Below are 26,182 nucleotides of genomic sequence, written 5' to 3'. Positions count from 1 at the left end.
TTTTTTCAGGATTCTTGCATCTTTGTCCATCAGAGATACTGATCTATAAATTTTTTTTGTAGTGTCTTTGTCTGGTTTTGGTATTAGGGCAATGCTGGCCTTGTACAATGAATTTGAATATACTCCTTCCAATAATTTGGAAAGGATAGTTATTTTTTAAAAGATTTTATTTATTTATTCATGAGAGATGCAGAAAGAGGCAGAGACATAGGCAGAGGGAGAAACAGGCACTCTCCCGGGAGCCTGATGGGGGAACTCAATCCCAGGACCCTGGGATCATGACCCAAGCCAAAGGCAGGCACTTAAACTGACTGAATCACCCAGGTGCTCCTGAAAAGGATAGTTATTAACTCTTCTGTAAATGTTTGGTAGAATTCATCTGTGAAGCCTCTGGTCATAGACTTGTTCGCTGGGATTTTTTTTATTACTAATTCAATATTGTTATTAGTAATTGGTTTGTTCAGATTTTCTATTTCTTTCTGATTCAGTTTTGGAAGAGTATATATTTCTAGGAATTTATCTATTTTTTGTGGGTTGTCCAGTTTGTTGACATAATTTTTTGTAGTAGTCTCATAATCATTTGTATTTCTCTGGTGTGGGTTGTAACTTCTCTTTCATTTCTGATATCATTTGAGTTTTCTTTGTCTTTTTCTTGACGAGTCTGGTTAAAGGTTTATCAACTGTATTTATCTTTTCAAGGAACCAGGAGTAAGTTTCCTTATAATGTCAGTTGACTTTTGACCTATATTTCGTTTACAGTTGAACCTTCAACAGTGTAGGGGCTAGGGGCCCCAACCTCTGTGTCAAAAATCTGCATACAACCTTGACTTCTGCATGACTTAACTACTAATAGCCTACTGTTAACTGGAAGCCTTTACTGAGGTACAAACAACTGATTTCTTTTTCACATTGTTTTCTTTTTTTTTAAACAAAAAAAATATTTTTATATATATAAACAAAAAATATTTTTTATTGGAGTTTGATTTGCCAACATATAGCATAACACCCAGTGCTCATCCTATCAAGTGCCCCCCTCACTGCCCATCACCCAGTGACCCCAACATCCGCCCACCTCCCCTTCTACTACCCCTGTTCATTTCCCAGAGTTATGAGTCTCTCATGATCTGTCACCCTCACTGATATTTCCCACTCCTTTTCTCTCCTTTCCTCTTTATTCCCTTTCACTATATTTATATTCCCCAAATGAATGAGACCATATAATGTTGGTCCTTTTCTGATTGACTTATTTCACTAAGCATAATACCCTCCAGTTCCATCTAGGTTGGGCAAATGGTGGGTATTTGTTGTTTCTAATGGCTGAGTAATATTCCATTGTATACATATACTACATCTTCTTTACCCATTCATGTTTTGATGAACACCGAGGCTCCTTCCACAGTTTGGCTATTGTGGACATTGCTGCTATAAACATTGGGGTGCAGGTGTTCCGGCGTTTCACTGCATCTGTATCTTTGGGGTAAATCCCCAGCAGTGCAATTGCTGGGTCATAGGGCAGGTCTATTTTTAACTCTTTGAGGAACCTCCACACAGTATTCCAGAGTGGCTGCACCAGTTCACATTCCCAGCAACAGTGCAGGAGGGTTCCCCTTTCTCCACATCCTCTCCAACATTTGTGGTTTCCTGTCTTGTTAATTTTCACCATTCTTACTGGTGTGAGGTGGTATCTCATTGTGGTTTTGATTTGTATTTCCCTGATGGCCAGTGATGCAGAGAATTTTTTCATATGCTTGTTGGCCATGTCTATGTCTGCTTTGGTGAAACTTGAAATTTGCCCATTTCATGATTGGATTGTTTCTTGGCTTGAGTTTAATAAGTTCTTTAGAGATCTTGGAAACTAGCCCTTTATCTGATAGGTCATTTGCAAATATCTTCTCCCATTCTGTAGGTTGTCTTTTAGTTTTGTTGACTGTTTCTTTTGCTGGGCAGAAGCTTTTTATCTTAAGTCCCAATAATTCATTTTTTCCTTTGGTTTCCCTTGCCTTTATAGATGTATCTTGTACGAAGTTGCTGTCGCCAAGTTCAAAAAGGGTGTTGCCTGTGTTCTCCTCTAGGATTTAGATGGAATCCTGTCTCACATTTAGATCTTTCATCCATTTTGAGTTTATCTTTCTGTATGGTGCAAGAGAGTGGTCTAGTTTCATTCTTCTGCATGTGGATGTCCAATTTTCCCAGCACCATTTATTGAAGAGACTGTCTTTTTTTCCAGTGGATAGTCATTCCTGCTTTGTCAAATATTAGTTGACCATAAAGTTGAGGGTCCACTTCTGGATTCTCTCTTCTGTTCCATTGATCTATGTGTCTGTTTTTGTGCCAGTACCACACTGTCTTGATGACCACAGCTTTGTAGTAAAACCTGAAATCTGGCATTGTGATGCCCCCGGCTATGGTTTTCTTTTTCAATATTCCCCTGGCTATTCAAGGTCTTTTCTGATTCCACACAAATGTTAAGATTATTTGTTCCAACTCTCTGAAGAAAGTCCATGGTATTTTGATAGGGATTGCATTAAACGTGTAAATTGCCCTGGGTAACATTGACATTTTCACAATATTCTTCTAATCCATGAGCATGGAATATTTTTCCATCTCTTTGTGTCTTCCTCAATTTCTTTCAGAAGTGTTCAGTAGTTTTTTAGGGTATAGATCCTTTACCTCTTTGGTTAGGTTTATTCCTAGGTATCTTATGCTTTTGGGTGCAATTGTAAATGGGACTGACTCCTGAATTTGTCTTTCTTCAGTCTCATTGTTAGTGTATAGAAATGCCACTGATTTCTGGGCATTGACTTTGTATCCTGCCACACTGCCGAATTGCTGTATGAGTTCTAGGAATCTTGGGGTGGCGTCTTTTGGGTTTTCTACGTACAGTATCATGTTATCTGTGAAGAGGGAGAGTTTGACTTCTTTGCCAATTTGAATGCCTTTTTGTTCTTTTTGTTGTCTGATTGCTAAGGCTAGGACTTCTAGTACTATGTTGACTAGCAGTGGTGAGAGTGAACATCACTGTTGTGTTCCTGATCTTAGGGGAAAGGCTCCCAGTGTTTCCCCATTGAGAATGATATTTGCTGTGGGCTTTTCATAGATGGCTTTTAAGATGCTGAGGAATGTTCCCTCTATCCCTACACTCTGAAGAGTTTTGATCAGGAATGGGTGCTGTATTTTGTCAAATGTATTTTTGTTAAATTCTTGGCTGCATGTTCTTGTCATTTAGGACCCTGAATATATCCTGCCAGCCCTTTCTGGCCTGCCAGGTCTCTGTGGAGAGGTCTGCTGTTATCCTAATGCTTCTCCCCATAAAAGTTAGGGATTTCTTGTCTCTTGCTGCTTTAAGGATCTTCTCTTTATCATTGGAATTTGCAAGTTTCACTATTAAATGTTAAGGTGTTGAGTGGTTTTTATTGATTTTAGTGGGGGGGATCTCTCTGTCTCCTGGATCTGAATGCCTGTTTCCCTTCCCAAGTTAGGAAAGTTCTCAGCTATGATTTGTTCAAATCCATATTCTGGACCTCTGTCCCTTTAGGCGCCCTCAGGTACCCCAATTAAACGTAGATTTTTCCTTCTGAGGCTGTCATTTATTTCCCTTAACCTATCCTCATGCTCTTTTAATTGTTTTTCTCTTTTTTCCTCAGTTTCCATCCTTTTCCTCAGTTTCCATCCTTTCCATTCCAAGGATGGAAAGTTATATGACATATAACTTGTCTTATATGTCACTCACTCATTCTTCAACCTCGTTAGCCCTCGTCATTAGGACCTCCAGTTCGGATTGCATCTCATTTAATTGATGTTTAATTTCTGCCTGATTAGATCTAAATTCTGCAGTCATGAAGTCTCTTGAGTCCTTTATGCTTTTTTCCAGAGCCACCAGTAGCTTTATAACTGTGCTTCTGAATTGGCTTTCTGACATTGAATTGTAATCCAAATTTTATAACTCTGTGGGAGAGAGGACTGTTTCTGATTCTTTCTTTTGAGGTGAGTTTTTCCTTCTAGTCATTTTGTTCAGTGCAGAGTGGCCAAAAATAAGTTGTACTGGAGAAACGAGAAAAAGAGAGAAAAAAAAGAGAAAAGGGGGAGGGGGAAACAAACAGAAATCAAAAAACAAGGGGGAGTATCCTCTGATTCTATATACTGTAAATCCCTCGACTTTCCCTGGAACTTTCCAGTGCTGCTTGGTCAATAACTTGCTTTTCCCCTGTCCTTCCAGCTGGTCTGGAAGAGGGCCTCCTCCTTCCCTTGGGGAGGGGCCTACTGTGCTGATTCTCAGGTGTGTGCACCTGGGGGAGCTGCCCAGCCCCCTGCCAGGTGCACGGTTCAGTGGGAGCTGTTTATCCTGTGAGTCCCCTGCTCAGTCCCAGGTACAAGGTGACACCAGGAGGAACGACAATAGTGGCGGCGGCCAGCTGTCCAGCTCTGGAGTTAGCTTCCACAGTAACTACTGCAGCTCTCAGTTTGCAGGGGCCTGGATGCTCCAGGGGTGGGGCACCGGCAGCAGGAGCGTCCTTGCTCTTCTGGGCCCTTCTGGCCTCTGCCTGTCCTGGGGAGAGTGCAGGATCTTGGGCTGTGTCCCCTGGCACCCTGAGCTCTGGGGCCTGCACCATGGGAATCACGCTCTCTGGCCCCGCAGCCCCCTCCGCACGGAGCTGGCCGAGCCGCTGGTGGAGCTGCTCCCGGGGCCGCAGAGCGTGCGCTATAGCCCTTTAGGGAGCTCGGCCGCGTGGTATGTGGCGTGCTCTCTCCCAGGGCGCAGGTCCTCTGTTAGTGCCCCTGGGAGCCTGAGGGCATCTCCGTCCCTCCTGGGATCCTGCTCGGACTCCCTCCGAGCGTTTTTCCCTTGGGGAAGATAGGTAAAGCTCCTGCTTCTCCGGGGTGGGCTTTCTTGTCCTGGGTGCACTGGCCTCCTGGCCTTAGCCCGGCTCCTGGGGGTGGGGCTCCCCCTTGGATGCTTTTTTATTTCTGTATTATTTTTTTTCCCGTCTTCCTACCTTAATAGAAGCGTGAACTCTTCTCACTGTAGCATTCCAGCTGTTCTCTCTTTAAATCTCAGACCGAATTCGTAGGTTTTCAAGATGATTTGAAAGTTATCTAGGTAAGTTGTTGGGGACAGGTGACTTGGGGACCGTACTTCTCCACCCTCTTGCCCCGCCCCTTCCCAAACTGAATAACACATGTTTTGTATGTATGTGTTCTAGTCTTAAAGGTAAGCTAAAGAAGGGAAAATGTTATTAAAGTTATAAGAAAAAAAAAGTTATAAGGAAGAGAAAATATGTTTACAGCCCTTTACTTTATAAAATAAAATATGTCAGTAGCCCTGCACAGTTCTAAACCCATGTTGTTGAAAGATCAACTCTATTTTTGCTCTGATCTTTATTTTTTCTTTCTTTCTGCTAACTTGGGCTTTTTTTGTTCCTTTTCTAGTTCTATTAGGTGCAAGGTTAGATTGTTGGAGATTTTTCATATTGAGGTAGTCCTATATTTCTGTAAACTTCCCTCTTGAAACTGGGCTGTGTACCAAAGATTTTGAACAGTTGTGTTTCCGTTTTCATTTGTCTCCATGAATGTTTAATTTCTTATTTGATTTTGTAGTTGATCACTGGTTGTTTAGTAGCATGTTGTTTAGCCTCCATGTGTTTGTGTTTTTCCCATTTTTTTCTTGGTAATTTTTTTCTGATTTCATACCATTGTAGTGTGAAAAGATACTTGATATGATTTCAGTTGTCATAAATTTATTGAGACTTGTTTTGTTGCCTATGACGTGATTTATGCTTGGGAATGTTCATGTGCACTTGAATGTGTATTTTGCTATTTTTGGATGAAGCATTATATATATATCTATATAGATATCTATCTATAGATATATATCGATATCGATATATATCTATAGATATATATCGATATCGATATATATATATACCTATCTATAGATATATATAGGTATATATATCTATATCAATATATATATCTGTTAAATCCATTAGCTCTAGTGTGTTGTTCAAAGCCATGATTTTCTTATTGATTTTCTCTCTGGGTGATCCATTGATGTGTGTGGGCTGTTCCCTACTCTTATTGAATTACTATTAATGCTTCCCTTTAGATATGTTAATATTTGCTTTATATGCTTAGGTGTTCCTCTGTTGGGTACATCTCTATTTATAATTGTTATATCTTCTTGTTGTATTGGTTCCTTTATCATGTGATACTCTTTTTTTTTGTCTCTTGTTATGGTCTTTGAAGTCTCTTTTGTCTGATACCAGTATTGCTACCCTAGCTTTTTTTTTGGCCTTCATTTATGTGGAATATCTTTTTCTATTCCTTCACTTTCAGTCTATATGTATGTATCTTTAGGTTTGAAGTGAGCAGCATATAGATGGGTTTTATTTTTTTATCTATTTGTTCACCTTGTGTCTTTTGATTGGAGCATTTAGGTGATTAACATTCAAAGTAATTATTGACAGGTGTACATATTGCTATTTTTGTTAATTGTTTTCTGGTTGTGTTTATACTTTTCCTTTCATCTTCTTGTGTTCTGTTCACTTGTAATTTGGTGACTTTCTTTAGTGTTATCCTTTGATTCCATTCTCTTTATTTTTTTTGTATCTATTTAGGTTTTTGTTTGTCGTTATCATGAGGTTCATAGGTGACATCCTATGTATATGGCAATAATTTGTCTTGAGTTGATGGTCCCTTAAGTTCAAACACACTCTTAAGACACTACAGTTTTACGCCCTCCACTCCACATTGTATGTGTTCATTGTCATATTTTACGTCTTTTTATTTTGTGCATCCCTTAGCTAACTTTTGTACATGAAATTGTTTTTACTACTTTTGTCTTTTAACCTTCATATTAGATTTTAAGTGGTTGATTTACTACCTTTACTTGGTTTGCTTTTATCAGTGAAATTTTTTTCCTTTTACCAGTGAAATTTTTTTCCTTTGATGATTTTCTTCTAGTTATGGCTTTCTCTTTTCCCCTTCAAAAATTCCCTTTGACATTTCTTGTAAGGCAGTTTTAGTAGTAATGTACTTCTATCTTTTGTTTCTGGGAAACTGTCTCTCCTTCACTTCTGAATGATAACTTGCTGGGTAGAGTCTTCTTGGTGGCAGGTATTTTCCTTTCATTGCTGTGAATATAACATGCCACTCCTTTCTGGCCTACAGATTTTCTGCTAATAAATCAGCTGATAGTGTTATGGGGTTTCATTTGTACGTAAGTATTTTTTTTTCATGTTTTTAAAAAATTCTCTTTATTTTTTTGAGAGAGAGAGGAGAGGGAGAATCCTGAGCAGACTCCACACTGAGTGTAGAGCCTGACACAGGGCTCAGTTTCACAATCCTGAGATCAAGATCTGAGCTGAAATCAAGAGTCGGATGCCCAACCAACTGAGCCACCCAGGTGCCCCTAAAGATTCTCCTTTTATTTTTAATTTTTTGACATTTCAATTATGATATATCTTTGTGTGGACCTCCTTGGGTTCATCTTGTTTGGGGATCTCTGAGCTTGCTGGACCTGGATGTCCTTTTCCTTCCTCAGGTTAGGGAAGTTTCAGGTACTTTTTTTCAAATAAGTTTTCTGTCCCCTTTTCTCTGTAATCTCCTTCTGGGACCTCTCTAATGTGAATGTTATTATGCTTGATATTTTGTCAGAGGTGACTTAACCTATCCTCAGTTTTAAAAAATCTTTTTTCCATTTTGCTCTTCAGCTTGAGTGCTTTCCACTACCCTGTCTTCCAGATTGCTTGTTTTCTGCATTCTTAATCTGCTCTTGATTCTCTCTAGCATATTTTTGCTTCATTTATTTTATTCTTCAGCTCTAATTAGTTCTTTTTCATACTTTTCCATATCTTTATTGATGCTTTCACTTAGTTCGTTTTCTCAAGTCTGGTGAATTTCTTTATGACCATTACTTTGAAGTCCTTATCAAATAGATTGCTGACCTCCATTTTATTTAGTTCTTTTTCTCAAGTTTTTTGTTATTTTGTTTAGAACTTATTCTTCTGTCTCCTCATTTTGTCTGAGTCTCCATGTTTGTTTCTTTGAATTAGGTAGGTCACCTATGTTTTCTTCTCTTGAAAGTAGTGGCCTTATGAAGAAGGCATCTTGTGGTGCCCAGTAGTGTAGTTCCCCTGGTCAACAGAACCAGCCACTATGGGAGTGTTCCCTTTGTGAGTTCCTATGTCCTCCTGTTGTGATTTGGCCATGACTGCTGCTGGTACACTTGTGGGTATGGCTGGCCATCAGCCCTTTTGTCAGCAATAACCAGTGTTATTGCTGTGAACATACTGGTGGGCAGGGGTGGACCCTGCTGCAACTTGCTGAGTGGTTCAACTATAGCTGTTGCTGGCTTTCTGGTGGGTGGGGTAGCTTCTTTTTTTTTTTTTTTAAATTTTTTTTTTTATTTATTTATGATAGTCACACACAGAGAGAGAGAGAAGCAGAGACACAGGCAGAGGGAGAAGCAGGCTCCATGCACCGGGAGCCCGATGTGGGATTCGATCCCGGGTCTCCAGGATCGTGCCCTGGGCCAAAGGCAGGCGCCAAACCGCTGCGCCACCCAGGGATCCCTTGGGGTAGCTTCTAACACAGCTGGTTGAGAGTTCCATGTACACCTGCTGCTGGTCCGCTGATAAGTAGAATTAGTTCCCACTGTAGCTGGCTGAGAGGCTGGGCTCTAGATGCTGGTGGCATGCTATTGATGTAGCCATATCTTGGTATATCTGGCTGAATGGGCTGGCCACAATGGCTGTGGGAATGGTGGTCGATGGGGCTGGCTACCTCCTTTCCCAGGGCAGGAGTCACTTTGTAGGGGTACCTATCCCAGGAGGGGCTGCCTGCCAAGCATGGTGAAACAGTAGCTGCTTTGGAGGGGCTCCTGCTCGGGTGGGTTGGCAGGGGCACTCTGAGACAGGGCAAGTAGTGCTAGCAGGGTAGATGGAGAGTATCAGAGCTGGTATCCACCAGTGTTGAGCCAGGTTGACTAAAAGAGGGCAAGAAAAACAGTGCCTACCATCACTTCTAATCCTGGAGAAAGATCCAGTAGACCCCCGTGTCTCTAGCACATACCTAAAATAAGTGAATCTCCATGTATACATAGGTGTTTTTTCAAACTGCTGCTTCTGTGCTGAGTCTTAGACTGAGTGATATAGTGTACTGGCCCTTTCAGAGCGAAGTCTCAATTTCCTGTAGCCCTGTGGCTCTCCTGGAGTCAAACCCTGCTGATTTTCAAATATTCCAGTTTTGAGTCCTGCTGATTTTCAAAGACAAGACGTAATGGAGGCACTTCCTTTGGTGTAGTTCCCCAGAGCTGGGGGTGCCCAGTGTGGGTCTTGATCCCCTCCTCAAAGAAGAGGACCTCCATGCCTGTGATATACCTTCTGCTTATGGGTCACCATGCCAGGCAGTTGGTTCCTGGCTGTGCTTCTGCCCCTTCTACTCTTCTCAGTATGGCCTTTTTTCTTTGTCATTGGCTATGGGAGGATCTGTTCTGCCAGTGGTCAGGTAGTTTTCAGAGTCTGTTGAACACTACATGAAGTCATTGCCCTTGTGTGTCTGTGGGAGGAGGTGAGCCCACTCTGTCATCCTACTCTGTCATCTTCCCTGTCTTCTCTAGTCTTTAAAAAAAAAAATGTCAGTGTGGGTGGGGGATGGAGGGCCTGGACAGAGCTTCCTAGGCTGCTAATTTGCAGAAGTCCCTAAAAAAAGAGTATCTTTTTTTTATAAACAGAGATACCAAAGCTCGGATAGTGACTTGTACAAGGTTGTGCAGTTAATAAGGATAAAGGCTGGGATTTGTGATTTTCTTTCTCCAGGTTTTGTGATTTTTATAAAAAATAAACTTATATTTTGGGATAATTTTAGGTTTATGAGAAAGTTGCAAAGTACAGAGAGTTTCCACATCTACCTACCCACTGCCCTACACAGTTGTCCCTTTTATCAACGTGTTAGATTAGCATGGTATATTTGTTACAATTAATGAACCAGTATGGATACATTATTGTTAACTGAAGTCCATACTTTATTCAGATTTCCTTACTTTTAACCTATTTTTTTTTCTATTCTAGGACCCAATCTAGGATACCACATTACATTGTTGGCATGACTTCTTTAGCTTCTGTTGAATGTGGCAGTTTCACAGAATTTCTTTGTTTTGATGACCATGACAGTGTTGAGGAATACCCCTCAGGTATTTTTTTTGGTAGATCTTTATTTTTTTAATTTAAATTCAATTTGCCAACATATAGCATAACACTCTGTACTCATCCAATCAAGTGCCCTCCTCAGTGCCCGTCACCCAGTTACCCCAAACCGACTCACTTCCCCTTCTACAACCCTTTGTTTCCCAGAGTTAGGAGACTCATGGTTTGTCTCCTCTAATTTTTCCCACTCAGTTCCCATCGTTTTCCCTTATAATCCCTTTCACTGTTTCTTATATTCCACATATGGATGAAACCATATGATGATTGTCTTTCTCCGATTCGCATATTTCACTAAGCATAATACCCTCCAGTTCCATCCACATTGAAGCAAATGATGGGTATTCGTCATTTCTGATGGCTGAGTAATATACCATTGTGTGTGTGTGTGTGTGTATATATATATATATATATATATATATATGTATATATATATCACATCTTCTTTCTCTATTCATCCGTCGAAGGGCATCGTGTCTCCTTCCACAGTTTGGCTATTGTGGACATTGCTGCTATGAACATTGGAGTGCAGTTGTCCTGGTGTTTCACTACATCTGTATCTTTGGGGTAAATCCCAGCAGTGCAATTGCTGGGTTGTACGGTAGCTTTATTTTTAACTCTTTGAGGAACCTCCAAAGTGTTTTCCAGAGTGGCTGCACCAGTTTGTATTCCCACCAACAGTGCAAGAGTTTTCCCCCTTCTGCACATCCACTCCAACATTTGTTGTTTCCTGCCTTGTTAATTTTCCCCATTCTCACTGGTGTGAGGTGGTATCTCATTGTGGTTTTGATTTGTATTTCCCTGATGGCAGGTTATGCGGAGCATTTTCTCATGAGCTTGTTGGCCATGTGTATGTCTTCTTTGGTGAAATTTCTGTTCATGTCTTCTGCTCATTTATTGACTGGATTTTTTTGTTTCTTGGGTGTTGAGTTTAATAAGTACTTTATAGATATTGGATACAAGCCCTTTATCTGATATGTCATTTGAAGCTTTTTTTTTTTAAATCAGCTTTTTATCCTGATTAAGTCCCAATAGCTTATTTCTGCTTTTATTTCCTTTGCCTTCATAGATGTATCTTCCAAGAAGTTACTGTGGCCAAGTTCAAAAAGCATGTTGCCTGTGTTCACGTTTAGGATTTTGATGGATGCTTATCTCACATTTAGATCTTTCAACCACTGAGTTTATCTTTGTGTATGGTGTAAGAGAATGGTCTAGGTGCATTCTTCTACACGTGGCTGTCCAGTTTTTCCAATGCCATTTATTGAAGAGAGTGCCCTTTTTCCAGTGGATACTCCTTACTGCTTTGCCTAATATTAGTTGAACATAGAGTTGAGGGCCCATTTCTGGGTTCTCTGTTCTGTTCCATTGATCTATGTGTCTGTTTTTGTGCCAGTACCATACTGCCTTGATGATCACAGCTTTGTAATATAGCTTGAAATCCGGCATTGTGATGCCCCTGGCATTGGTTTTCTTTTTTAATATTCTCCTGGGTATTAGGGGTCTTTTCTGATTCCATACAAATCTTAAGATTACTTGCTCCAACTCTGAAGAAAGTCCATGGTATTTTGATAGGGATTGCATTGAACCATGTAAATAGCCTTGGTTAGCATAGACATTTTCACAATGTTTATTCTTCCAATCCATGAGCACAGAATGTTTTTTTCCATCTCTTTGTGTCTTCCTCAATTTCTTTCAGAAGTGTTCTGTAGTTTTTAGAGTATATATCCTTTACTACTTTGGTTAGGTTTATTCCTATGTATCTTCTGCTTTTGGGTGCAATTGTAAAAGGGACTGGCTCCTTAATTTCTCTTTCTTCAGTCTCATTGTTAGTGTATAGAAATACCACTGATTTCTGGGCATTGATTTTGTATCTTACCACATTGCAGAATTGCTGTATGAGTTCTAGCAATCTTGGGGGGGAGTCTTTTGGGTTTTCTCTATACAGTATCATGTAGTCTGTGAAGAGGGAGAGTTTGACTTCTTCTTTGCCAATTTGAATGCCTTTTAGTTCTTTTTGTTGTCTGATTGCTGAGGCTAGGACTTCTAGTACTATGTTGAATAGCAGTGGTGAGAGTGAACATCACTGTTGTGTTCCTGATCTTAGGGGAAAGGCTCCCAGTGTTTTCCTATTGAGAATGATATTCGCTGTGGGCTCCTCAGATATGGCTTTTAAGATGTTGAGGAATATTCCCTCAATCCCTACACTTTGAAGAGTTTTGATCAGGAATGGATGCTGTATTTTGTCAAATACTTTCTCTGCATCTATTGAGAGGATCATATGTTTCTTGTTTTTTCTCTTGTTGATGTGATCTATCAGGTTGATTGTTTTATGAGTGTTGAACCAGCCTTGCATCCCGGGGATAAATCCCACTTGGTCCTGGTGAATAATCTTAATGTACTGTTGGATCCTGTTGGCTAGTATCTTGTTGAAAATGTTTGCATCTGTGTTCATCAGGGATATTGGTTTATAGTTCTTCTTTTTGATGGGGTCTTTGTCTGATTTTGGAATTAAGGTGATGCTGGCCTCATAGAACAAGTTTGGAAGTATTCCATCCCTTTCTATCCTTCAAAATAGCTTTTAGTAGAATAGGTATTATTTCTTCTTTAAACGTTTGATAGAATTCCCCTGCTAAGCCATCTGGCCCTGAACTTTTGTGTCTTGGGAGGTTTTTGATGACTGCTTCAATTTCCTTCTGGTTATTGGCCTCTTCGGCTTTTCTATTTCTTCCTGTTCCAGTTTTGGTAATTTGTGGTTTTCCAGAAAGGCATCCATTTCTTCTAGATTGTCTAAATAGTTAGCATATAGTTGTTTATAATTCACTTTTGAAATCGTTTGTATTTCCTTGGTACTGGTTGTGATCTCTCCTCTTTTATTCGTGATTTTATTAATTTGAATCTTTTTTCTTTTTAATGAGGCTGGCTGGGGGTTTATTTATCTTATTAATTCTTTCACAGAACCAGCTCCTGGTTTTGTTGATCTGTTCTATAGTTCTTCTGGACTCTATTTCATTGAATTCTACTGTAATCTTTATTATCTCTCTTCTTCTTGGTTTAGGCTTTATTTATTGTTCTTTCTCCAATTCCTTTTGTGCGAGGTTAGCTTGCGAGTTTGAGGTTTTTCCTGTTTTTTTGAGGGAGGTGATGTATTTCCCTCTTAGGACCACTTTTGCTACATCCCAAAGATTTTTTTATGTTTTATTATTATTATTATTATTGTTATTTTTTGTAGATTTATTTTTTATTTGTGCTCAATTTGCCAACATATAGAGTAACACCCAGTGCTCATCCCATCAAGTGCCCCCCTCAGTGCCCATCACCCATTCAACCCCACCCCCCGCCCACCTCCCCTTCCCCCACCCCTAGTTTGTTTCCCAGAGTTAGGAAGTCTCTCATGTTCTGTCTCCCTTTCTGATATTTCCCACTCATTTTTTATCCTTTCCCCTTTATTCCCTGTCACTATTGTTTATATTCCCCAAATGAATGAGACCATATAATGTTTGTCCTTCTCTGATTGACTTATTTCACTCAGCATAATACCCTCCAGGTTCATCCACATCAAAGCAAATGGTGGGTATTTGTAGTTTCTTTCTTTTCTTTTCTTTTCTTTTCTTTTCTTTTCTTTTCTTTTCTTTTCTTTTCTTTTCTTTTTTTCTTTTCTTTTTGTATTTGTAGTTTCTAATGGCTGAGTAATATTCCATTGTATACATAAACCACATCTTCTATATCTATTCATCTTTTGATGGACACTGAGGCTCCTTCCACAGTTTAGCTATTGTGGACATGGCTGCTATAAACATCGGGGTGTAGGTGTCCCGGTGTTTCATTGGATCTGTATCTTTGGGGAAAATCCCCAGCAGTGCAATTGCTGGGTCATAGGGCAGATCTATTTTTAACTCTTTGAGGAACCTCCACACAGTTTTCCAGAGTGGCTGCACCAGTTCGCATTCCCACCAATAGTGCAGGAGGGTTCCCCTTTCTCCACATCCTCTCCAACATTTGTGGTTTCCTGCCTTATTAATTTCCCCCATTCTCGCTGGTGTGAGGTGGTATCTCATTGTGGTTTTGATTTGTATTTCCCTGACGGCAAGTGGTGCGGAGCATTTTCTCATGTGCTTGTTGGCCATGTCTATGTCTTCCTCTGAGATTTCTGTTTATGTCTTTTGCCCATTTCATGATTGGATTGTTTGTTTCTTTGCTGTTGAGTTCAATAAGTTCTTTATAGATCTTGGATACTAGCCCTTTATCTGATAGGTCATTTGTAAATATCTTCTCCCATTCTGTAGGTTGTCTTTTAGTTTTGTTGACTGTATCCTTTGCTGTGCAAAAGCTTCTTATCTTGATGAAGTCCCAATAGTTCATTTTTGATTTTGTTTCTTTTGCCTTCATGGATGTATATTGCAAGAAGTTACTGTGGCCAAGTTCAAAAAGCATGTTGCCTGTGTTCTCTAGGATTTTGATGGAATCCTGTCTCACATTTAGATCTTTCATCCATTTTGAGTTTATCTTTCTGTATGGTGCAAGAGAGTGGTCTAGTTTCATTCTTCTGCATGTGGATGTCCAATTTTCCCAGCACCATTTATTGAAGAGACTGTCTTTTTTTCCAGTGGATAGTCATTCCTGCTTTGTCGAATATTAGTTGACCATAAAGTTGAGGGTCCACTCCTGGATTCTCTCTTCTGTTCCATTGATCTATGTGTCTGTTTTTGTGCCTGTACCATACTGTCTTGATGATCACAGCTTTGTAGTACAGCCTGAAATCTGGCATTGTGATGCCCCCGGCTATGGTTTTCTTTTTCAATATTCCCCTGACTATTTGGGGTCTTGTCTGATTCCACACAAATTTTAAAATAATTTGTTCCAACTCTCTGAAGAAAGTCCATGGTATTTTGATAGGGATTGCATTAAACGTGTAAATTGCCCTGGGTAACACTGACATTTTCACAATATTAATTCTTCCAATCCATGAGCATGGAATATTTTTCCATCTCTTTGTGTCTTCCTCAATTTCTTTCAGAAGTGTTCAGTAGTTTTTTAGGGTATAGATCCTTTACCTCTTTGGTTAGGTTTATTCCTAGGTATCTTCTGCTTTTGGGTGCAATTGTCAATGGGATTGACTCCTGAATTTCTCTTTCTTCAGTCTCATTGTTAGTGTATAGAAATGCCACTGATTTCTGGGCATTGACTTTGTATCCTGCCACAGTGCCGAATTGCTGTATGAGTTCTAGCAATCTTGGGGTGGAGTCTTTTGGGTTTTCTATGTAGAGTATCATGTCATCGGCGAAGAGGGAGAGTTTGACTTCTTCTTTGCCAATTTGAATGCCTTTTATTTCTTTTTGTTGCCTGATTTCTGAAGCTAGGACTTATAGTTCTATGTTGAATACCAGTGGTGAGAGTGGACAATCCTGTCTTGTTCCTGATCTTAGGGAAAGGCTCCCAGTGTTTCCCCATTGAGAATGATATTTGCTGTGGGCTTTTCATAGATGGCTTTTAGGATGTTGAGGAATATTCCCTCTATCCCTACACTCTGAAGAGTTTTGATCAGGAATGGATGCTGTATTTTGTCAAATGCTTTTTCTGCATCTATTGAGAGAATCCTATGGTTTTTGTTTTTTCTCTTGCTGATATGATGACATTCCAAAGATTTTGAATGGTTTTTTTCATTCATTTTTTGAATGGAATTTTTCATTTTCATTAGGTTCCATGAATCTTTTAAAAATCTTCTCCAGTTTTCTGGTTGACCCATTCATCTTTAGTGGGATGCTCTTTAACCTCCACGTTTTTGAGTTTCTTCCAAATTTGTTCTTGTGATTGAGTTCTAGTTTCAAAGCATTGTGGTATGAAAATATGGAGGGCGCCATCTCAATCTTTTGGTATTGGTTGTTACCTGATTTGTGACTGGAGAAAGATCTACGTGCACATCAGAAGAATGTGTATTCAGTTGCATTCAGGTAGAAAGTTCTGTTTATTTCTGTGAAATCTATTTGGTCCTGTGTATCATTTAAGGCCCTTGTTTCTTTGGTGATATTCTGTTTAGAATACCTGTCACTTACTGAGAGTGCTGCCTTGAAGTCTCCTTCTATTAGTGTATTATTATCTAAGTATCTGTTTGGTAATTAATTGGTTGATATACTTGGAGGCTCCCATATAAGGGACATAAATATTTATAATTGTCAGGTCCTCTTGTTGGATAGACCCTTTAAGTATGATGTAGTGTCCCTCTTCATCTCTTACTACAGACTTTGGTATAAACTGTAATTTATCTTATACGAGGATTGCTACCCCATCTTTCTTTTCAGGGTCATTTGAATGGTCAGTGGTTCTCTACCCCTTCATTTTCAGACTGGGAGGTGTCCTTAGGTCTAAATGAGGCTCTTGTAGACAGCGTATAGATGGGTCTTGCTTTTTTATGCAGTCCAATGCCCTGTGCCTTTTGATGGAATCATTTAGGCCATTCATGTTCAGAGTAACTATTGGAAGATATGAATTTAGTGTCATCATATTACCTATTCAATCCCTGTTTTTGTAGATTGTTTCTTTGGGTTCCCTCTCTCTTTTACAGGGTCCCCCTTAATATTTCTTGCAGGGCTTGTTTGGTGGTCACATATTCTTTCAGTTTTTGACTATCCTGGAAGTTCCTTATCTCTCCTTCTTTCTGAATGACAGCTTAGCTAGATAAAGTATTATTGGCTGCATGTTCTTCTCATTTAGTACCCTGTATATATCATGCCAGCCCTTTCTGTCCTGCCAGGTCTCTGTGGAGAGGTCTACTGTTAATCTGATATTTCTCCCCCCATAAGTTAAGAATCTCTTGTATTGCGCTGTTTTAAGAGTTTTCCCTTTATCTTTGAAATTTGCAAGTTTCACTATTAAATGTCGAGGTGTTGAACGGTTTATATTGATTTTTGGACGTGTCCTCTCTATCTCTTGGATCTGAATGCCCATTTCCTTCCCAAAATTAAGGAAGTTCTCAGCTATGATTTGTTGAAATATACTCTGTGGCTCTCTCTGTCTCTCAGCCTCTTCTGGAATCCCAATTAGATGTATACTCTTCCTTCTCAAGCTATCATTTATTTCTCTAATCCTTTTTCATGGTCTCTTAATTGTTTTTCTCTTTGTTCCTCAGCTTCCTTCCTTTCCATTAACTTGTCTTCCTTGTCACTCACTCTTCTATGTCATTAATCCTAGCAGTTAGAGCATCCAGTTTGGACTGCATCTCAGTTAAAGTATTTTTAATTTTAGCCTGATTAGATTTCATTTTTGCAGTAATGAAGTCTCTAGAGTCCTTTACCTTTTTTTTCGAGAGCCACTAGTAAATTTATCATTGTACTTTTTTTTTAAGTACTTTTTTATTCATGAGACAGAGCAAGAGAGGCAGGGACACAGGCAGAGAGAGAAGCAGGCTCCATGCAGGGAGCCTGATGTGGGACTCAATCCTGGGTCTACCAGGATCATGCCCTGGGCTGAAGGCGGCATTAAACTGCTGAGCCACTGGGGCTGCCCCTCATTGTACTTTTGAGTTGAATTTCTGATATTGTATTTATTTATTTTTTTCTTATTTTTTATTTTTTTCTGATACTGTATTTAAATCCACTTTCAGAATTCTGTGGCAGAGTATTGCTTCCGGTTCTTTCTTTTGTGGTGAATTCTTTCTTCTAGTCATTTTTTCCAGTGCAGAGTGGCTGTATCAGTGAGCTGTGTTAAAAATATCAACCATGATCTAAGTAAAATACACCCTAGATGATTCCAAAGAAGTCAGAGACCAGAAAACAAAAGGTAAAGCAGAACAGAAAAAAATAAAACAAAAGGACCGCTAAAGTGAAAAACAAAATAGTAAAAATAAAAAGCTATAAACCAAGAAGAAGAAAAAGAAAGACAAAGGGGTGATGGTGTTGGTGAGTAAGAGGTGGTGGAGAGAGAATATAGTCTCTCTGAGGGGACCTAGAGGGTGATTCTCTTGGTTCTGAGTGTATTTTGTTTTGTATGCCAGAAGATGCTCAATCCGAAATTTATATAAACCAGTAATACTTATATATAGACCCAACATCAACCAGAAAAACTTAAAGTAAAAGATGGGTGCAGAATGGGAAGGAATAGAGAATATAATCTCACAGAATGAACCAACACAACATTCCACTTCATTCTGGGTATATTTTTGTCTTGTGTTAGAAGGTACTTCCACCACTGTAAAGCAAAATGAGACAGAAAACAAAAAACAAAAGCCCATATTTCATATATCTACCAAAATTAAATTGAATACGTTGAAGGGAATCCAGAAGTGAAAAAACATATAAGACTTGTAATTGTAGAAATATGAAAGTCAAAAACGAAAAATCTTAAAAACAATTTGGTAAAATATTATAGTTAAGGTGGGAAAAGAGGAAACATATTAGAAATTTTTAACCTGATATAAAATTGAGTTGTAATTTTAAAAATGAAGAAATGAAAAAAACAGACCCTCTAGTTCTATATTCTATTTTCCCTCTGTCCTGGAGCTTTCCAATGCTGCTTGTTCAGTAAACTTGCTTTTCTCTTGTTCTTCCAGTAGTTCTCGTGAGAGTAGGGTTTGCTGCTCTGATTCTGTCTGTGCCTGGGTGGAAATGCTTTGTCCCTTGCCAGGTGCTGGGCTTAATATGAGCTGTTTATCCTGTGAATCCTTTGTTCCCTAGAGGCCTCACTTCTCCCAGGCACAAGGTAAAAAGAAGAGAAAAAAAATGGCAGTGGCCAGGTTTCCTGCTCTGGCGTCGAGCTCCCTGTGTCACTAACCACAGTGTCCCAGTCCACATTGGCCTAGATGCTCCTGGGGGAGTCATGGGTGCAGCGATTTGAATAGCTTGAGGGGTGCCCAGTGGCAGAGAGTTCTTGCTTTCCTCTGCCCTCCCCGCTTCCGCCTGTCCCAGGGAGAACGGATAGCCAGCTTTCTCTGCTTTGGTGTACTCGGATCCAGGGCCCTGTGCTGCTGACCTGCACTCCCCGGGAACACCTCTCCTGAAGGGAATGGAGGACAGCTTCCTCCATCCATTGCCAGGCTCTACGGTAAAGGGAGCTCTGAAGCTAGCCTGTGTAACCACCTGGCTTCTTCCAAATGCTGTGCAGGGTTGCGGCGCTCTAGCCCTTTACCAAGATTGGACCGTGGTTTGTGGTGAGCTTTCTCCCCGGCGCCCCTCCTCTTTTAGTGACTCCAGAAATCTTGATGCTTCACTGCCCCTCCTGCGTTTCTGCCCCATTTCTCTGCTAAGCACTTTTCTGTCAGGGAAAAAACAGGGGAAGATTTTTAAAGTTCCCATTTGCCTAGGGCTGGGCTTTTGTGCCTTGGAGGCTTTTGTGGCTCTGCTTCTCCTGACTTGTCTTGGTTCCCCTCCCCAACTTACTTACTTACTTACTTACTTACTTACTTACTTACTTACTTTCTTTCTTTCTTTCTTTCTTTCTTTCTTTCTTTCTTTCTTTGCCTTCCTACCTTGTTATAAGCAAAAACTTTTCTCTCTGTAGCATTCCAGCTGTTCTCTCTTTATATCTCAGTTCAAATTCATAAGTTTTCAGGATGTTTTGAAAGTTATCTAGGTAAGTTTGTGGGACCAGATGAATTGAGGACCCCTATTCTTCTATCTTGCCTCAACTCCCCCACTCAGGTATTTTGTAGACTGTGCCTCAGAATTTGTCTGATGGCTTTTCTCTTGATTAGGCTGGGTTATGGGTATTTGGGAGAAAGATCATTCTTATGTCATGTCAAGGCTTTGATCAGCTGGCCAAAGTAGTGTTTGCCAGGTTTCTGTTCTGTAAACTTACTTTTTCCACTTCTATACCACAGTTAAGAAGGCTTGGGGGAAGATTAAGCTTTACTTCCTGGAGGATGAGAAACTACATAAATTACTTCACATTCGAGCAGCCCCAGTGGCCCAGCGGTTTAGTGCCACCTTCAGCCTGGGGTGTGATCCTGTAGACCCTGGATCGAGTCCCTGTCGGGCTTCCTCCATGGAGTCTGCTTCTCCCTCTGCCTGTGTCTCTGCCTCTCTCTCTGTGTATCTGTCATGAATAAATAAATAAAATTTTAAAAAATTACTTCACATTCTTCTGTAGAAAGAATTATTTTGTTTCTCATCTTATTTCAGCTTTTCCACGTTGGTCCCCATGTCCCTTTGGCATGCCCTCATTGTTGTGTTTTTTTGAGCACTTTCTTACTTTCTTACACTATGGGATGCCTATTTTGTATATTCCCTGCCTCAGCCATTGGAGAATCAGTCATTTCTCCAAAGAACTGTGGTTTTAGTAAATCAAAATGTCTTCCAGAATATGAAAGGTCTAATAGGTTGTAGTAGCCAGTAGAAACTCATTTGGAAGGTATGTGTGTATAGGAGGTAGTTAACAATACCAAAGATAATGAAAAAACTGGAAGGATCATAATCCAATTTTCTCCTGAATGATAGTTTACTATACATTCGGAGGCAATTCAAGAGCATAAACGAAGAGTCGGAAACGTTCGGTTTAAATGCCAACTCTGACACTTTATAGTTGTGTGTCTGTGAACCTCAGTTTCCTCATATGTAGTACAGATATAATAACCTCATGTGGTTGTTGGGATGATGATTAAATAATACAGAGGACATGCTTTCCCATGCCTGGGACACAGTAAGCCTTCATATGTTAGCTCTTATTACTAGTCTCATTTCTTTACCCATCTGAACTAGCTACTAAATGTCATGAACAACTGTGAACCCTCACCTTTTTTGTTTTATGCCTATGTTGTTCAGCTTCCCTCTTGTATTTCTTTCCCTAGGTATACTTTTGATGTGATCCAGTACACGTTCTCCTTTCAGATCATCAAGAGAGAAGCTGTAAGTGGTATTACTGCCTCATACTGGAGAAGCACGTGGGGGTTTATAAGCAGGTGACAGTTCTAGGGACCTTTGGCTTTAAGTAGCTGTCTCTTCCCCAGATTCATATTTAGGTTCAGTCCACTCTTGAGTCTTTATCAATATTTTCCTCAAGACCACAAAAAATGTGTTCAAATATGAAATATTAAAGTGAACTGAACACCAAATCTCTTTTTTAGAGATTTTGTTTATTTGAGAGAGAGCATGAGCAGGGGGAGGGGCAGTGAGAGAGGGAGAAGCAGACTCCCCACGGAGGAGGGAGACTGATGTGGGGCTTGATCCCAGGACCCTGGGATCATGACCTGAGCTGAAGGCAGATTCTTAAATGACTGAGCCACCCCTGTGCCTCCCAAATCTCTTTTTGTTAATAGAATTAAAATTTTTTATTATCTGCCTAGCAAATTTTGTCCCCTTGTTCAGGGAGCTCTTTAAAGTGATTCCTTTCAGAAGAAATTGTCTTCCTTTTGATCATGTGATTCTTCTCCTAAACAGTCCTCCTGTTTCACTGTGGATATCTAAAATCTTGCCCGTGAGTGTCAGCACCCCCTATAAGATTGCCACATTTTTTATACCTATGAACCTCCTCCCATGATTTTTACCCCTTTTCTTTTTTTTATTTTTTACATACTTTTCTTATAATTTTCTTCACTAGACTGTCATTCAAATAACTTCAAACTCCACCTAGAGTAATACAAGGAGTGCTATAATACCTCCCTAATCTGCTGTCTTTTGAACACTGCTATTTATTCCCTAGAATGCCGTCACCCTTGATATGTATGGTGTAAATACTCAAAATATTCAACATTTGGTTATGTTCCTACATATCGCCTAAATATTTGTATTAATGTCATCTTCTTAAAGAACATGTGTGTAAGCATCCCAGTCAAGATAGTACTAAGTATCAGCTTACTGGTATTCAGGAGAGAGATAAAAACTAATAGCTCTCTAGTCATCTATGAATTTGAATAAGGGGACTTCTTAAATTTGAGGTAGTTGGTTTCACTGTTCCTTCTTAGTCTCTTGGCTGTTATTATAAGAAATTAACTTCCAATTCAGTCCAAAACTGGGTATTCCCTCAAGGAGATTGCTGTATCTGAGTCTTAAAGTTTAGAACCTTTGTTTATGATTGGCCACTTGGGGCCCATAATTCAAAGCAGTATCTAATCTTTCAGTAGAGATTGACTATTTCACATTGCCATTCCCAGTTCATTCTGTGCTACCTTCCATGGCTATGATTGGAATCCTCATAGCTGCTCCAAGAAAAAAAAAAATCTAGAGATAGAGGGAATAGCAGATTGGTGCCAAATATACTTTGAGAATAACAGGTGAGTACAGGGTAAATATATCTTGACAACTCAGAATGACTTTCTACAGTAAAGTCAGAAAATATCCTCTATTCAAAAGTAAAACAAGACTAACTCTATTGCTTGCCTTCATCATCTCTCTATAGAAAGCAGTGCTCTGATATTGAATGATTTTACTCAAAATTTGAGTGATACAATATAGGAACTTATTTGCATGTACTTGGGTGAAGGGAGGGGATTAGATAGGAAGCCAAGGTCTGGAACCAATGCAGAATGATTAATGAAGTGGTAGAAATAAAAGTATAGTACTTGGGAATAAAAGTATGGTACTGTTCAAAGATGTGTATTGCCTGCCTTAAAATAAATTAGAGAGGAAAATGATGTGAGAAATGTTAAGTTGAAGTGAAAACTTGTGAAAGATGAGTCAACCTCATTTCCTACAGAATAAAGTACAAAATAATTTATTTTCTTTTCAGAATACACAACTGGAAAAGAATTGGGAAAATCTAGGTAGTCATTTTCTCTTTTGCTTTGCTATAGCTGTGTCCCATTTGATAGTACTGCTGTTGTTCCTCATTTCTTTATGCCTCTTGTAGCTAAAACTATTGCTCATCACTGATACGGTAATTCTGGGGCTAGTATTTAGCTCTGAAGAAGGCTAGTTCATTGCCTGTTAAATGTTATATCAAGACTGAGGGTGTTTTGCATGTCCACCAAAATACCAATTCTTTCCTGGGGAAGAATCTCCATCTTCACAGAAGCAGAGAAATAGAAGCAAAGAAGCACTGTCATTATCCTTAGCAAATTGTCAATGACCAGTGGAAATAAAAGGCTACCAGAGTTTCTATGAGGAAATCTGGCAGTAGCCAAGCTAGTGTGGCAAAGGTGGGTTTGAACTATAGATTGTTGCTATTCTTCATCTAAGTACACACTAAACTATGGAAAACACAGATCCTGCATATTCAACTGGTAAAATCCTATGCTGTCTATGTATATCACATAGTCCTGGATCTGAACTGTGTGAGCTGGGTATCTACCCCTGTCGTTTAGTTGACTAGATGAAGTAAATCCTGTTACACAAGGGTTCCATGTGTGAAAGAGCTTCCATAGTTGGTACCTTTACCTTGTTATCTCAACCCAATTTCTAATCCCCTTGTCTCCTAGTACTCTTTCAGTTCTTTTTTTTTCTTTTACAAAAAACAATTGTGATATAATTCACATTTTTAAAAAATATTTTATTTTTTTATTTTTGAGAGAGAGAGAGAATATGAGCCAGGTGGGAAGGGCAGAGGGGGAAGCAGACTTCCTGCTGAACAGAGAGCACAATGCAGGACTCCATCTCAGGACACTGGGACCATGACCTGAGCTGAAGGCAGATGCTTAAGCCACTGGACCACCCAGATGTCCTATAATTCATATTTAAAGTATATAATTCGTTGTTTTTAGTATATTCACAGAATTATGGAACTATCACCATCATCAATTTTAAAATATTTTCATCACATCACAAAAGAAACCTGTACTTTTTAGCTCTAACCACCCCAATTCCCCATTCCATCATGCCCTAGATAACCAATAGTGTATATTTTGTCTCTGTATATTGGACTGTTAAGGACAGTTTTATAAATTGAATCATATAACGTGGTCTTTTGTGACTGGTTTTCTTTAACTGAATGAACAAAATGATTTCGAGGTTCATTCATGTTGTAGCATGTGTCAGTACTTCATTCCATTTCTGTGTGTGAATGTGTGTGTGTATAGCAGCTATTTTCAGATATTATATAATAATATATATTATAATATATTCAGATATTATATAAATCATACAATTAAACAATTCAGGGGAGCCTGGGTGGCTCTCTGTCTCTAAAATAAATAAATACATCTTAAAAAATTAATAATTCAATAGTATTTACTGTAATTATAGATGAGTGCATTATTAGTTATTTTAGATAATTTTATTTTATTTTATTTTTATTTTTATTTTTTTATTTTAGATCATTTTAGAACTCCTGTTTTTAGTTCCTTAAGTCATTTACCTAGGAGTGGAATTGCTGGGTGATATGGTAATTCTGTGTCTAACTTTTTAACAAAGGGTCAAACTTTCCACAGTGGCGTACCATTTTACAGTCCCACAAACAATATACATGGTTCCATTTCCCTACATCTTTGCCAATACTTGTTTCTGTTTTTTTTTTAATTGTGGCCAGCCTAGTGGGTGTAAAGTGGTACCTCTTTGTGGTTTTGTTTTGCATTTCTCTAATAATTCTGTTGAACACCTTTTCATGTGCTTGTTGGAGGTATTTAAATCTTCATTGGAAAATGTTTATTTAAGTCCTTTGTCCATTTGTTAATTGGATTGTCTTTTCTTTTTGAGAGAGAATGTGAGCAGAGTGGGAGGGGCAGAGGAAGAGGGAGAGAGAAAATCTTAAGCAGACTCTGTATGTGGAGCTTGATGTGGGGCTTGATTTCACAACCCTGAGATCACCTGAGCCAAAATCAAGAGTCAGGTGCTTAACTGATTGAACCACCCAGGTGCCCCTGGGTTGTCATTTTGTTGTTGAATTTTAAGAGCTCTTTATATAGTCTACATATTAGACCCTTATCCAATTACATGATTTGCTAATATTTTCTTCTATCATGTGTTTTTTTTGAAGACTTAATTTTTTTTAGAGCAGTTGTAGGTTCACAGCAAATTTGAAAGATACAGAGATTTCTTATATACTCACTGCTTCCACACTTAAATAGCCTCTCACATTTTCAACATCTCCCACCACAGTGGTACTTTGGTTGCAATTGATGAATCTACATTGATAGATCATAGTCACCCAAACCTCATAGTTTACCTTAGAGTTCATTATTGATATAAATTCCATGGGTTTGAAAAATTTATAACTATATATAGGTCCATCATTATAGTATCCTATAAAGTATTTCTGCTACCCTAAATATCCTTTATGCTCAGTACCCCCTGCCTGCAACCCCTAAGTGATCTTTTTTATTGTTTCCATAGTTTTGCCTTTTCGAGAATGTCATATATTTGGAATCACACAGCATGTAGTCTTTTCAGATTGACTCTTTTGCTTAGTAATAAGCATTTAAGATTCCTCCATGTCTTTTCATGGCTTGATAGTCCATTTCCTTTTAGCAGTGAATAATATTGTGTTATCTAGATGTACCACAGTTTATTAGTCCATTCACTTACTGAAGGACATCTTGGTTGCTTCCAAAGTTTTGGCAATTATGAATAAAGTTCCTATGAATATCTGTGTGCAGGTTTTTGCATGAACATAAGTTTTCATCTTTAGGTACATACCAAGGAATGTGATTGCTAGATTGTATGGTAGAAACATATATGGGTTTTTTTTTTGTTAATGATATGATCTTTTTAAAATTTAAATTCAATTAGCCAACATATAGTACATAGTTTCAGATATAGTTTTCAATAATTTATCAGTTGTATATAATACTCAGTGCTCATCAAATCATGTGCCCTCCTTCATGCCCATCACTAAATTATCCCGTCCCCTCACCCATCTCCCCTCCAGCAACCCTCAGTTTGTTTTGTAGAGTTAAGAGTCTCTTTGGTGCCTTGGTGGCTCAGTTGGTTAAGCATCTGCCTTTGCCTCAGGTCATGATCCCGGGGTCCTGAGATCAAGCCCCACATTAGGCTACCTGCTCAGTGGGGAGTCTGCTTCTCCTCCCTCTGCCTTTTCCTGCTTGTGTGAGCTCTCTCACTCTCTCTGTCTCTCAAATAAATAAATATAATCTTTTTTTAAGATTTTATTTATTAATGAGAGACAGAGAG

The 26,182-nt window shown here is 39.1% G+C and overlaps 1 long non-coding RNA gene across 1 annotated transcript in view; it reads left to right on the top strand.

Moving 5' to 3' along the window:
• LOC112925663 (uncharacterized) overlaps positions 1-22,884 on the top strand; it is a 29,914-nt gene extending 7,030 nt beyond the window's left edge. Inside the window, exons 3-4 of the long non-coding RNA XR_003236180.2 lie at positions 20,974-21,031; positions 22,851-22,884. This is a non-coding gene — a long non-coding RNA (uncharacterized lncRNA). The remainder of the gene's footprint in view (positions 1-20,973; positions 21,032-22,850) is intronic.
• The last annotated feature ends 3,298 nt before the right edge of the window (positions 22,885-26,182 follow it).

This window comes from Vulpes vulpes, chromosome X, assembly GCF_048418805.1.
Source record: "Vulpes vulpes isolate BD-2025 chromosome X, VulVul3, whole genome shotgun sequence".
Classification (NCBI taxonomy): Eukaryota; Metazoa; Chordata; class Mammalia; order Carnivora; family Canidae; genus Vulpes; species Vulpes vulpes.
Note: the sequence above shows the minus strand (reverse complement) of the source record. Positions and strands in the feature narration are given on the sequence as shown.